Genomic DNA, 15,794 nt, shown 5'->3' on the forward strand with positions numbered 1-15,794 from the left:
CAAGCTCATCAGATCGACCTAGGTTTTCAAGCATGTCAGATCGATTGGAATCGATCGATTTTGATCGATCGGCCGCTAATCAGCTGAGTGTATGGGGCCCTTAAGTTCTGCCACAACAAATTTGCTTACCTTGGACAACAAAGCAGGAGCTGTTAAAATACCTTCTGCACTTAAAAAAAAAGACAACATTTTTAGGGACAGAAAGCATTGTTTAGTGCACTTATCTATGACCTACCCCTCCTTCTCTCTCCAAACTGTGAAGGAGGGAGTCATGCCTGCTGTCCATACAGCTCAAACAGACTATTAAATCACAAGAAATATGCGTTTTTTCACAAATCACTGATACTACACTTCATTTAGACAATATGCTACACCTAATATACAGTAGCTATTTGCAGTATACCCCAACCAAAATACAAACCCCTAGAAACTTTAGCGACTTAAAATCACTTGCCTGTTCTGATGTCTTTTGCTTGAAAGTTCATACAGCTCTGGCAGATTTTCTCACGAATCTCTCTTGACGCCCCTGGAGCGCTGAGACATTTCTCTCAGTAAATCTTTCCCCCTCATGGCAATCTTCCCTGCCGCCGCCTGGGAATGCCCCTTCCTCGACCCATTTTTGGCTAACTGTGTGTACTGCACAGTTTTCTCATATGACGTCGTCTCCGCTTTTTGCTGTACTTGCTTCTGACTTGTCTTAGACTGACTCTTTTCACCTGGTTCACCAACCATTGATCTGGGCTTGGCACTTGGGTTTCAAATAAATATTTGTTGGTTGCTATGGGCAACAACACTACACCTTTGTTCGGCACCATATCACAGAACTTGTGATAACTTGACACTCGTCACAGCAGCAGCAAAGGAGATAGAAGTGATTAGTCATCTTCAAAGTTTAAGGCGTTTATTCGGTAAAACAGATATACAGATGTGTTCATCAGCAATCTTCGTTACGTGTCCATTACCTCAGCGAAGCAATCAATCTGTAGTAAGTTCTCTTAAGCATTTCATGCTCTTGGTCCATTCCTTGTGAATAGACCAGGCCTTCTCTTAACCTCCCTGGCGTTCTATTAAAATTGCCAGGGAGGCTGCTGGAGGTTTTTTTTTTTTTATAAAAAAAAAACTATTTCATACAGCCAACTGAAAGTTGGCTGCATGAAAGGCCACTAGATGGCGCTCCGGAGGCGTTCTTTCGATCGCCTCCGGCGCCCAGAATAAACAAGGAAGGCTGCAATGAACAGCCTTCCTTGTTTTGCTTATATCGTCGCCATAGCGACGAGCGGAGTGACGTCATGGACGTCCTGACGTCAGCCGCCTCCGATCCAGCCCTTAGCGCTGGCCGGAACTATTTGTTACGGTTGCGCAGGGCTCGGGCGGCTGGGGGGACCCTCTTTCGCCGCTGCTCGCGGCGGATCGCCGCAGAGCGGCGGCGATCAGGCAGCACACGCGGCTGGCAAAGTGCCGGCTGCGTGTGCTGCTTTTTTTTTCATAAAAATCGGCCCAGCAGGGCCTGAGCGGCGACCTCCGGCGGTAATGGACGGATATACTCGTCCATACCGTCAAGGAGGTTAAGAACATCTATGCTGGGTTGTGCTAAGACAGCACTTAGCCTATATACAGCACACAGATAAGTGACATTACAAGAAGTTAGGAAATGAATAGAAGTAGGAGTAACTAGAAGAAAGTGGAACACGGCTCCCCAGGACTGTCTGTTCCTTACAAACAGCCAGTCAAGGGTTAACCCTGTGGTCCACCCCTATTGGGTGGAGTCTGCTGTCGATCACATAATCAGCCTGTGATAGGCTGCCAGCAGCATGTGATGGGCTAACCAGCACAGTCTTTACTGTGCATGCATTGGAAAATTCCATTTTCCAATGACCTGTTCCCTTATTCTTAGGAGAACATTGTTTTTTGTTCCCTGGCCATTGTTTACCTTTAGGAAATATGAAAACACTTAATGTTTACCCCACAAGGCCGCCTGGATGCCGGTACATCTTGAGCTGACACCGCGCTCTGGCCTTGTGGAAGACACACAACATGTTCTACATTGTGCTTCTAGAAATGCGAAAGAGAAATCCTCCTTAAAGTGAACTTCTGGACTAAAAATCTACTCAGCAGAACTGAAAAGGCTTGGTGTTTCTTTAACAGTTTCACAGCATCAGAACTTTGTTTTTCTTACCAAAGCATCATTTTTAGCTGCATTTTTAGCTAAGCTCCACCCATCAAAGAAAACTGCCCAGGCTTTTTTTCCCTGGTGCTGTGCAACGCATGATGGGATTTCCTATGTTGTTATTCACGTTGCCTAGCAACTGAGAGGGGTGATCAGCACACAGGATAGTTGGAACTGTGTCTAATGCTCCCTGTCACCTCCTTTCAACCAAAAAGATGGCTGCCCTCATGAAATCAAACATTTGCCTGTTCTTTTAAAACAGGGTGGGTAAGAGATTATATTACCTATCTATTTTAATTAACAAAACTAATGTAACTTAACCAGTTCGGCCTATCTGGACGAGCTTCCTCGTCCAGATAGGCACTGCTGCTGCCGCCGCCTCGTGCGCGCGATCGGGCGCGCCCCCGCTGCCCGCCGCTAGCCCCCCGATCAGTGAATGGGAATATAATTCCCATTCACCGATCTATCTTCCCCGCAGAAATACCGATGCTTTCTCTCCAGAGAGTGTGGTATTTCTGCCCCCAGGAAACATTTCCCCTGCTTTTAAGTTCCTAGATGCGAAATCGTTCGCATCTAGGACTTTTTTCACTGTGGCCATCTTGTGGCCGAATAGTAAACTGCACCACAATTCATTTTTAATTAAAAAAAAAATACATTTTACATTTAAAATTAACAGTTTCCCTCCCACACCAAAAATTACCCACATACACTTTTTTTATTTAAAAAAAAAAAAATACAATAAAAAAAAAAAAAACAACAACATAAATAGTTACCCAAGGGTCTGAACTTTTTAATTATGCATGTCAAGAGAATATGTTATTATATTATTTAAAATTATAACCTCTAAATAGGGATGGACGCAAATTGAAAAAATGCACCTTTATTTCTAAATGAAATATCGGCACCATAAATTGTGATAGGGACATTGTTTAAATGGTGTAAGAACCGGGACAGATGGGCAAATAAAATACATGCGTTTTAATTACGGTATCGTATATTAATTTCAAACTATAATGGCCAAAAACTGAGAAATAATGAATTTTTTCAGTTTTTTTCTTATTCTTCCTGTTAAAATGCATTTACAGTAAAGTGGCTCTTAGCAAAATGTATCACCCACAGAAAGCCTAATTGGTGGCGGAAAAAAACAAGATATAGATCAATTCATTGTGATAAGTAGCAATAAAGTTATAGGCGAATGAATGGGAGGTGAACGTTGCTCGGATGCATAAGATTTTCGGCACTGCGGCGCTGAACCGGTTAATGACGGTATGTTTGTTTAGGCTGAAGTTCCTCTTTAAAGAGAAAATCTGCATAGCAAGTCCTTTTACTAAGACCAGTTATCTAAAGTAACTGAGGGCTCCGAATTCAAGCATATTATACTTAAATTCCAACAGTATGTATAGCATGTCAGCACTTCTGTTCTAGGCAACGGTTGTGGTTCAGTATGTTGTTCACTCCTCTAGCACAGCACTATAGCACTTTATTTATGGATTATTATTATTTTTTTATTCTATATATTGATCTTTATGAAATCATGATTACTTTATTATATGGATTTGCTTACTGAGAGGACTGATTACTTATATATATCTAATATCTCAAATCCTGTATCTGGGAATCCGCTTTACTGATCTTGATAAGTTATAGGAGAACATTTATTTGTTTTCAATAATTTTATTCTTGTTGGATATATCTTTAACAAGATTGATTGTCACTAAGTGATAGAGCATGTTTTTATTTTTTGTATGTATTTTTTTTTTAATATGGGCTACTTTTGCTTCTTTGTACATTCATGTTTTCTCAGCCCATTGATACATGATGCATAATTTTTTGGTTCTACATATTTTTGTGTACTTTATTTCTTTCGGTATCAGATGTGATGAATAGTGTGTTTATTGGACCAGTATTTCTGTAGTTTTGGTTCAGAAGGTTATTTGCTGACTGTGTCGGGTGCAGACTTGTGTGATCTCTGACAAGCTTCTTCATGCTCTTTGCCCCTGCAGACATAAGGTCCAGGTGAACATGGTCTCTCTCATAGTCTCATTAGTTCTCATTAGGTTAGGACAGGGTCGTTATTAGTCGGTTAAATATAGCAACCTCATCATTCTCCAAGTTACATGAGGCACTCATGTGGTTTGCGTGTCGGATCTGTTCCTCCTCATTAACATCTGTTGACCCTGATAGCTAGAGGAAGTGGGCACAATGCCTGACATCACCTCAGTCTGAGCCATCGCCTTACCTGTTCAATGAATAAATTATCTCTAGCAAAGACACAGGTGCCGTTCAAGCCTTATGTCAAACACAGAATCAGAATTTACATCATATAAGTATAATGTGCTTAGAGACAGAACGGCAGACAGAATCCATGCAGATCATTGGCAGCACAATGGCATAGTGATTAGCACGGACTGGGATACGAACTGGGGCCCCAGTTAGTAACCCAGTCAGGGCACTATCTGCATGGAGTTTGTATGTTCCCCCCATATCTGCGTGGGTTTCTTCGGGCACTCCGGTTTCCTCCCACATCCCACAAACATACAGATAAGTTAAATGGCTACCCCCTAAATTGGCCCTAGACTATAATACATTCACTACATGATACATACCGGTATATATACATTTGAATACGGTAGAGATTATCCAGTTCTGCAGAAGTTGCCAGCACTATATAAGTACTAAATAATAATAATAATAATAATAATAATAGCCTGCTAAAATCTGCATACTCACATGTCTGAGGAGAGTAATTTGCGAAGATGGTCACATGATTTCTTCATGGTATACCATGTACTAACATGGTGTATCTGTGCATCACATGAGGTTTCCCACAACCTGCTCATATGTCACTTGTTACCATTGCAAGAGAAGATACAGGACATTTATATCACGCGATATCAAGAGCTACAGCCACTTGGGGGTGACCTATAGGCAGGAGCAGTGTTAGTCTTGCCCAGGGTCTCTTCACTGAATAGGTGCTGGCTTACTGAATAGGAAAAGCTGAGGTTGCAAGGCGGTAAACGACCACCGTTATTTAAGCACTGCCCATTCATTTAAATGGACAGCGCTTGGTTCTGTTGTTTACCATCACTTACCATTGTTGGAACAAACACCACGTTTCAAACCCAATTCTTCCCAAAGTTTTTCTTTTTTCTTTCCCTGGACGCATCGTGCAGCATCCAAGATCAGCAACTGCTGTGCTTCCATGTCTCCCTGCGGTGGTCAAAAACACAGCGCATAGAGTGAACCATTGGAAGTACTACTGAAGGTAGTCAAATGCTTTTCTGCATGCTTGCACCCTACTGCCCTAAAGCAGATGACAATTGTTTAAAGGGGCACTATGTCGAAATAATCAGTTTTTTAAAATATGCATAATGGATTTGTGGTTACGGTCAGCTCCATGTGGCTCTTCAGAATACTCTAGACTGTTCATGTCTAAGGGCTGGTGCACACCAAGAGCGCTTTTAAAAATGCCAGTGCTTTGAAAAGCACTTGGCTAATGTATTTGAATGGGATGGATCATACCAGAGCGATGTAATTTTTCTCCCAAACGTAAACGCGGGTCCTGCAGCATTTCTCCTGTTTTCTGGGGCTATTCAACCTCAATGTTAGTATAGGAAAGTGGAAAATCGCTCTGAAAAGCGCTAGATCAGGAGAGTTTTTTCAAGCGTTTTTGTTACAAAAACTGTAAGCTTTACTGTAACACAAAAATAAAAAAATGCTACACCAAAAACCTCCAAAAATTCAAAACAGCCACACATGTGCAGCACAGAGCATTCTGAAAAGCCAGACATCTGCAGTACAGACTACAGAGTATTCTGAATAGCTACACATGCGCAGCACACAGCATTCTGAACAGCCGGACATGCACAGTACAGAGCATTCTGAACACCTGCACATAAGCAGCACACAGCATTCTGAACAGCTTAAGATGCACAGTACAGAGCATTCTGAACACTTGCACACAAACAGCACAGAGCATTCTGAACAGCAGGAGTCAAGACATGCACAGTACACAGCATTCTGAACAGCAGCATAGGTGCAGTACAGAGCATTCTAAACCGCTCAAACAGATTTCACTAGTATAAAAGGGTTCCTTTTATTTCCACCACTTCGCAGGTGTGTCCTTGCATGTTGTGATCCTTAGTCATAAATTGATTGCAAAATGTAGTATAAAACAGCCCTTACAGTGGAGATGCATGCACAAAATGCAGTCCAGCTGTAGAAATGGGCCCTGGTTCTGACTGGGGGCAATTTACTTTAAAAAATGTAGCTGATATGTATGCATTTTTTAATCTTCTGTGCTCTTTCATGTATGTATCGGCGTCTTAATAAAGAACTACACCTCATCACTCACCCCAATGAAAGTGATCAGTCCCACATTCTGGCATAGTTGCAGAGGGAAGGGAGGAAGCAATGTGGGCATGGCTGAGAAGAAGGAAGTCGCAGATGTGCTAGTAGAGTAGGGAAGAGCAGGGCAAGTAGTGAGGGAAGCTCAGGAAGGCAGGCCTAGTCCAGCCTTATTTATTAAAATGATTCTGTCTCAGTTCATTCACACTTTAAAAGATGTGTATATTCATGTCTCTTTCACATCCTGCTTTCAGACCTGGCTTCAGTTTGCCATTTGAGATAACCACCTACAATTTAGATGTTTTCCCTTTCACCTGTCAACATCCTCTCTGACATTTTCAAATGCTTTCACCTCACCTCAGTTATGTGTTCTAAGAGAGAAGGGTGTCAGAGTCCTCTACCAACTGTATGACATCCATCTCCTGGCTTATTCAATACAAATGCTGTCAGTTCAATTGAGGATTTTAATATTCACCTTAGAAAAATCTGGAAGGCCAGTAGACTATTAAAAGAGCTGTCTTACTTCAACCTAAAAGCTGATGTGCATAGACCAATACTTCAACACTACATTAGTACATAGTCTTTTCAAGGGGAGAGAATGAAATTGCTGTGTCACAAAATGATCTTTCCGATTGCAGGCCATTTTAGCTAGTAGGATAGATACAGCTTTCATTGAGTTATCCAAGTAAAGTTTATATTGCATTCTTAACAATCATGGGGCTTGATTCACAAAACGGTGCTTACTGTTAGCACGCTGTGAAAAGTGCTTTGCATGTAATTTCGCGTGTTACCGATTTTTCGTGCGCAAAAATTTGCGTTTGCACGTTAACACAAATTTTTTCACGCGTTAATGGTTGCGTTTGCGACCGTTAACGCACAAAAAATTGCATAATTTTTTTACGCGAAAACAGTTTTTTTGCGTGCTAAAATGCTCGAAAAGCCATGCTAACAGCCGTGCTAGAAGTTAGCACTGTTTTGTGAATAAAGCCCATGGTGTCTGAAAACAGAAACATTTCAACAACAGCAGGTTGTAAAACTAATAGGCCCGTATGCAATTAACCTTTTTCTCCTAGGAGATAATTTGAAAACTATTTTTAAATATCTTTTCAGCACTTTGCAATTGAAAAAGTAAGCAAAAAGATACTGTCAAAATTATTTTGAGTATTTTCTCACGTAACAGTGTTTTAACTGGTTCCGGTCCGACGCAGTACGAATCTATGTCCAGCAAGTGGTGCTGCAGCTCTGACTGGACGTAGATTCAACGTCGCAATTAATAGCACATCCCCGCCGTTACTGCCAATCTTGTCACTCTGCACCTGACGCAATTCACTTTCTCTGCCATCTATAAGACGGCAGAGCTCTGTAAGCAGGTCAGGAGCCACTTTCATTTTTTTATTTCCTATGACTCTTCTTGTTGCATAGTGCAACACAAACCCCGCCTGAATGGCTGGGGCTCTCACAGTCTGAATGGCATGTTAAGAGAGTGGAGGAAGGCAGCAGAGTACAGTAACCAATCATTGTACCCTGACCCCAGAATTCACACTGTGCCTAACTGCCTGAGCAACTAATAATAAATCTGCAGCAGTGACAGGAATGAGAATACGTTCCTTTTCCTGGAAATGTCAGCATAATATGGAAGAAATGCAATTTTCTGACCTCTTAGCATCTCTAGTTGTGTCCTATACAGTTCTGCTTTCACGGTCGATCTAGGCCCTCTAAGAACATCTGACAGAAAGCCAGTTGTGAAATTGCATTTATCTCCTCTGCCATCTACATTAGAGGCTTATTTCATGCATCAACTGGCTCTTAATTGTACATGTAATTCCCACAAAGGATTTTTAAGATAAACAAAGTGAGTGCAATCATCTCTTTCCTTTCCCTTAAAAGTAGCATAATAGCCCTTTAATTAGTGGAGAGAAACTCATTGAACATCTTAGTGAAATGTTCTTTGCTACTTACAGACAAAATAGAAGCCAGAACTGGCCTCTCGAGTTCTGTTTTATTCTTGGAAAATTAGTTGTATTTATTTTGATGTAAGTCACCCAGCAGGAGGGGCTAAGTGCTACTGTCATTCTCCTTTGTCAATCCCTGGTCCCTGTTTAAATTGCACATGGAAATTGTAGCATTCTTAGTATTAAAATGCTATGTTACAATGAGCCTGGTTTAGTAAGTTTATGCTAGCCTGGTTCAACAGAGCACATAAATAATCCTTCTGACTTGGCTTAGATACATTGATTAATTTATTCTTGTCTTCTGTTGGATGGCATAGGTTTGCAACCCCTCCAAGGAATCACATCAAACCATGAGCAGAATTGCTCAAAGGTTGCATCTGCAGACACTTGTATGGCAGCTCTTGTTGCAGTGTAAATATTATGGGACCCCGTTTTTAGAGTATCCATTATAGCTGCACTTTTCATGCGGGGACATTATGGCTGCACAAGTTATTGGGGGGAAGAGGATGCATTATGGCTGTGCTTGAGACTGGATGGATTATGGTATAAGAGTGGAGGCACCAAACCAGGAGCACTATCATGAGGGCACTATATGGAAAGTACATTGAATATTAAGTTATATGGAGGCAGTTACAATTAAAACCTATCACCACCATCCCCCTGCACCTACAACTGAACCCTTTTTTTATGTGTCCCAATTTGTTATATATATATATATATATATATATATATATATATATATATATATATATATATATATATATATATACAGTATATGTATAGTACAAGCAAGCCAAAGCAGAAGAATAGAATTACAAACTCACAAACCAGATGTACAAATTACCATATATACTTGCATATAAGCTGACCCGCGTGTAAGCCGAGGTACCCAGTTTTCCCTAAGAAAACTGGAAAAAGTAATTGACTCACATATAAGCCCCTTTCCAGTATAGCCGCCTCCACAAAAGCCAGATGTGCCCCCAGTACAAGTCAGCTCCCCTCCCCATAACCAGATGTGCCCCAAGGATGATACAGTTGTGTCTCAAGACACTACACAGGAAGAATTCCTGATGATTGCACCGCTGAAAGGTTGCTGGCATGCTCTGCTCCACATGCCAGGGGCCAGAGGTAGTTTTGAGCAGAGCACTCTGCACACCATGTTGCAGGGGATGGGGGGGGGGGGGGACACGGAAAACAGCAGGAAGCCAGATGGGATGAGCAGGACTACTAGTGTATGATCCTTATGCTCCAATGCCAGTAACAAAACCTGCTCCACTGCTTCGCATATAAGCCGAAGGGGTAACTTTACAGCACATTTTTCGTGCTGAAAAATTAGGCTTATATGCGAGTATATACAGTAGATGTTTTCCTTCGGCTCCATATTGTAATCCATACAAGATGGAGAGAAAATGAACTCAGTGCTGTATTGTGGTCAGGCTAACCCCAGACCATTGCATGGAATATCTAGGCAACTTTTTGACTGCCCAAATTGTAATAGAACCCTACAAAGCTGGCCTGTTTGCCTGCGATACTTGAACACTACATCGCGGTTTCTCCTCTGCCAGGCACTCATTCATCAGCACAATGTTTACTCTGCAGTATTTGTTGCTGTAATTGTTTTACGCTTCATTCCTGCAGGACCATAAAAGATAAACAGCTGTAAAACAAATTCCGCTGGATGAGCGCGTAATAATAATAACACACGGCATTTATGTCTCACTATATTGCTTGTGTCTTTCCTGCGCTGATGACTAAACACCCTTAATGCTGCAGGGCCAACCCACCATTAAACACGGCTGCATAGGATGGGTTAAACCCACCGGAGGTGGAAGCGACAAAACAATTGTGCTGGGAAATCTTTTCTCCTTTTATCTGAAACGCACATTCACTCTCATAATACGACGTGATTGCACATGAGGGTAATTGAGCAAATGACACCAATTATACAGAGTGTGCCAAAAAAATGGAGCATCGGAAAATGAATGTCATAGCGCAAAGTACTCTTTCCTTGCTGGAGGGAAATGACGGCATCTTCTGCATACAAACTATAGGGAAGGCATATGCGTCACCATGCAGCCTGCACATAGCTGTACCCATAAGATGTGCATTCAGTGGGGAGGAATGGGGCGTGTATGTGAACAGCTAGCAGCCCGTTTCTGTGAAACACTTGTCACCCTCTTGTAGGTGTGTGACTTTTGAGGGCCCACAGCCAAATCTCTTTGTAATGTGCTGAAACAGTTGCACTATAGTCACTCAGATATCAGATCCCCGATACACTTCCTGTTGTAGGGAATCCTAGAATGAATACACTGGATAAGAATACTACAACAAATGCATGAAAAAAGGGCGCCTGGAAACTTGGGTGCCCAGTAAAGCTGATAATAGAATATTGGTAAATTTACTGATATTCTACTCTTAATCTGCAATATCAGTAATAGATACCATATATAAACATAACCCTATGAATAATAACTCTATTCTCACACTGAACCCTCCATCTATCGATGTTTAACCTTAACCACACCCCCTTGCCAATCCGTCGTAGGAGCCATGCAAAATACAGCCACAAAATAGCGGAAGCAAGCAAGCGCCTGCTATTTTGTAGCTGTATTTTGCATTGCAGGTGGCCACATTTACCTCATTGCCGTTCTATAGGCCCCTATGTCGGCGCCAAAAATTCAGCTAAAAGCGGGCGCCTAAATTTCCTGCTTCCTATATAACAGCCTTTGCAACAGTCATGTGTTCACACATGAATGTTTTCCAATATCCAAGAGAAAGAAGATCCACCCATATCTGTGCCTAGTGCAGTACCAAATACACATAACCAAAGTAGCAAAACTGGAATTTAAAAATGTTCACGCCTAGCACTTGCCAAATAGTAATATTACTATTTGGCAAGTGCTAGGCGTGAGAGAACATTTTTAAATTCCACAAACACAAACACTATTACATAGTAATTTGATCTGATAATCTGATAACATTTCCCCACCTCACAAATGCTTTGCTTGTAATACAAGTTATAACAATAATAATAATTCTAACATTTGTACAGCGCTTTTCTCCTGTTGGACTCAAAACACTTCAGAACTGCAGCCACTATGGGCGTGCTCAGTAGGCAGTAGCAGTGGTAGGGAGTCTTGCCCAAGGACTCCTTACTGAGTAGATCTTGGCTTACTGAATAGGAAGAGCACCACACCCTGGTCTCCTATGTCAGAGATGGTTCCCCTAACCAGTACACTAAGTTAGGCAACAACATAGTACTGTAATCACAGTCCTGGATTCCCTGTTACTCACAATCCCAAACTGCTTATTTACAATTTAGGACTTTGACATTTACTGAGTGGTTAAAGGTCAACTGACCTAAAACAAACCTGTACAATAAAGATATGTACAGAATAATAACCCTCTGCAGACCCCATCCAGCACCTTCTGATGTCCCTCCAGTGTCCCATCTGGCTGCCGTTCTGGAACCTACATATTGAAAATGGCTGTACCTTGTGGAAACGGATGGCTCAATAAAGAGCGTACTTATTGAAATACGGAGTGCTGATACACTTGTTTTGCTACATATTGAAAATGCCTCAGAACCTGTGCTTATTCACCATCACTGGGCACTTTGGGGCTATCTTAGTGGGGCAGAGATGGGTGTAAGTGGGACAGATGGACACAAGAAGCTTTCTCTAAAAGTCAAACTTTTCTGCCGGGGATAACGGCCAGGGGAGCACAGAGGACAACACAGTGCACATAAGTATGTACCAGTGGACAGACAGTGGCGGCTCCAGGAAATTTTTTTAGGGGGTGCTATGCAGGAGCTGGACCAATTTCCGGGGGAGCTGATGACCTGCGGCGCGCGAAGCGCGCCGCGGCAAAAAATGGGTGTGGCTATAACCTGCGGCGCGCCAAGCGCGCCGCGGTGAAGAAATGGGCGTGGCCATGACCGGATGAGGGCGGGGCTAACTGTAATTTAAAGTGAACCCAGGGTGAGAGATATGGTGGCTGCCATATTTATTTCCTTTTAAACAATACTAGTTGCCTGGCAGCCCTGCTGATCTATTTGGCTGTAGTAGTGAACTGAATTACACCAGAAACAAGCCATGCACCTAATCTTGTCAGTTCTGACAATATTGTCAGAAACCCCTGACCTGCTGCATGCTTGTTCAGGGTCTATGGTTGAAAGAATAAGAGGCAGAGGACCAGCACGGCAGCCAGGCAACTGGTATTGCTTAAAGGGAGATAAATATGGCAGCCTCAATATTATTCTCACCTCGGGTTCCCTTTAAAAGTGCAACGCAAAGACAGAGGGCCCAAGTTTTGGTGACCCTTTTCCCAGAAAATTCACATAATTGTGCAGGTTTTCTCAAGAAAATACACGTAATGTGAGCAGATTTTAACAAAAAACACGTCCAATGACCCCAATATGCACAATCGTTATCAGATATGACCCCAATATGCACAATCGTTATCAGATATGACCCCAATATGCACAATCGGTAGCAGATATGACCCCAATATGCACAATCGGTAGCAGATATGGCCCCAATATGCACAATCGGTAGCAGATATGGTCCCAATATGCACAATCGGTAGCAGATATGGTCCCAATATGCACAATCGGTGGCAGATATGGTCCCAATATGCACAATCGGTGGCAGATATGGTCCCAATATGCACAATCGGTGGCAGATATGGTCCCAATATGCACAATCGGTGGCAGATATGGTTCCAATATGCACAATCGGTGGCAGATATGGTCCCAATATGCACAATCAGTGGCAGATATGGTCCCAATATGCACAATCGGTGGCAGATATGGTCCCAATATGCACAATCGGTGGCAGATATGGTCCCAATATGCACAATCGGTGGCAGATATGGTCCCAATATGCACAATCGGTGGCAGATATGGTCCCAATATGCACAATCGTTATCAGATATGGCCCCAATATGCACAATCGGTAGCAGATATGACCCCAATATGCACAATCGGTAGCAGATATGACCCCAATATGCACAATCGGTTGCAGAAATGACCCCAATATGCACAATCGGTAGCAGAAATGACCCCAATATGCACAATCGGTAGCAGAAATGACCCCAATATGCACAATCGGTAGCAGAAATGACCCCAATATGCACAATCGGTAGCAGAAATGACCCCAATATGCACAATCCGTAGCAGATATGACCCCAATATGCACAATCCGTAGCAGATATGACCCCAATATGCACAATCCGTAGCAGATATGACCCCAATATGCACAATCCGTAGCAGATATGACCCCAATATGCACAATCCGTAGCAGATATGACCCCAATATGCACAATCCGTAGCAGATATGACCCCAATATGCACAATCCGTAGCAGATATGACCCCAATATGCACAATCCGTAGCAGATATGACCCCAATATGCACAATCCGTAGCAGAAATGACCCCAATATGCACAATCTGTAGCAGAAATGACCCCAATATGCACAATCCGTAGCAGATATGACCCCAATATGCACAATCAGCATCACCTGAAAAAGAAAAGAAAAACCCATTTACTCACCTACAGCCAGAAGACCTTCTTTCCCGACCTCCTGTCCCGACCTCCTTGTGGCGCGCAGCGCCCGCGCGCCCACGATCCTCTTCCTTCCGGACGTCACGACGAGACTTCCTGCCTGCATGCAGAGAGCAGGGCTACGGGAAAATGGCCGCCCGAAGCCATGCACTGCAGACTCGAAGTCTGCAGAACAGGGCTCCGGGCGGCCATCTTACCGTAGCCCTGCCTGCTGCTCCGTGCTGCCGCTGTGTGAACTGACTTGGCGTCTTTTAGACGCCTGAAGTCAGTTCACTCCAGGGGGTGCTTTGGGGGTGCTTGGACAATTCTAGGGGGTGCTCGAGCACCCCCTTGCACCCCCCTGGCGCCGCCCCTGTGGACAGAACATACTTGTGTGCTTAGTTTAAATAATCCTCTTCGGGTCAGTTATCCTTTAAAGCCTAATTCCAGGAATTATAATCTGGGCATTTCAGTTTTGTTTTTGCTTTTTGTAATTAAACATACTGGTGCTTTGTCTTTGCTCTTTACCTGTAGTTCTTGTCCTTTGGTTTTTATCTTGCCCAACCAGCTGCACTTTCATCAGAGCAGACAGGCTGTCAGAATCATGCACCCCCATCGATAATATTTGCTATTCTGGATTCTCCTACCCATCCCTTCTGCAACTCAGGTATCCCATATTCTGTTGCTATTAATGAATGTGGAGAATTAAAAATTGTCTCCTAGACAAAGCCAGACAGATTAAAGTTTACCAGAGCTTTGCCAGCTTCCCATTGTAATGCAATGCTCTCTTCTTCCTGGAAAACAGGTTTTTGGATATACAACACAATTAAATGGCCATTTGGTAGATGGTCTGCTGGCCAGGTAGGATTTACAGATAAGGCAGTGTGGGCACATTCTTACAGGCTGCTGGTGCTACACATGAAATATGGGGCACATGCTATGAGTTTTGTAGTATGCTGTGTAAACCATTCTTCTTTCAAATATATTTACTTCTTGATGCATTTTTTCACTGTTTATCAGTATAAGGGGAAGTGATGTAATTGGGTGGAGTGCACCTCTGATGATGGGGGCAACTAAAAAGGACATGTGTGCAATGAAGATACATAATAGGAATGCAACGGAAATAATTACAATAAAAATATTGTTTAGCCACTCCCACTTTTGAGCCTCCGTCCTCTTATAATGAAAATACTAATTATACCCCTTATAACCTTTTTTTTTTTTTTTTTTTTTTACCATTAAAATAATTTTAATATATTAAGAGTTCAAGGTGAAAAAGTGTGCACTGCAACAAAAATATGTCTTTGTTTAAAAATTAAATATCATCCACACCAGGTAAATTGTGCCAGCAACATAAGTCAAGTTCTGTGATAAATAGGATGCATTGCCTAATATTCTATATTAGGATTGCCTAATAAAATTTGTGGTTTTCCTATTAGCACTTTTTATTTTAAAACTATAATAGGTAAAAACTGAACAATAATTTTTTTTTTTTTTAATGTTCTTTCATTTTCCTAATTAAAATGGAAAGAAAATACAATTATACTTGAGAGAAAAAAACGGGATATTGGCAATAAATGATTACATTTGTGCATGTTAAAATGGGATGTTCTGTGAATCTGGACCCCGAGCTTTGCTTCCTAAACATTGTGCCCCCAGGTTCAAGGGGCCAATATACAAAGCTCTTGTTGTTGCACTCTCGTCCACATTGCCCGTAAACTCCTTATGAAGCACTGGATACAACCCACAGTACCCTCTTTGGCTGACTGGATAAAAGCCGTTAAT

The 15,794-nt window shown here is 42.3% G+C and overlaps 1 protein-coding gene and 1 long non-coding RNA gene across 2 annotated transcripts in view; one reads left to right on the forward strand and one right to left on the reverse strand.

Annotated features, from left to right (window-relative positions):
* LOC137521317 (opioid-binding protein/cell adhesion molecule homolog) overlaps positions 1 to 15,794 on the forward strand; it is an 838,111-nt gene that overhangs the window by 549,324 nt on the left and 272,993 nt on the right. The window lies entirely within an intron of this gene.
* Positions 5,266 to 15,794, reverse strand: part of LOC137521318 (uncharacterized) — a 32,259-nt gene continuing 21,730 nt past the window's right edge. Inside the window, exon 3 of the long non-coding RNA XR_011022094.1 lies at positions 5,266 to 5,377. This is a non-coding gene — a long non-coding RNA (uncharacterized lncRNA). The remainder of the gene's footprint in view (positions 5,378 to 15,794) is intronic.

Source organism: Hyperolius riggenbachi, chromosome 6 (genome assembly GCF_040937935.1).
Source record: "Hyperolius riggenbachi isolate aHypRig1 chromosome 6, aHypRig1.pri, whole genome shotgun sequence".
In the NCBI taxonomy this organism is placed as follows: Eukaryota; Metazoa; Chordata; class Amphibia; order Anura; family Hyperoliidae; genus Hyperolius; species Hyperolius riggenbachi.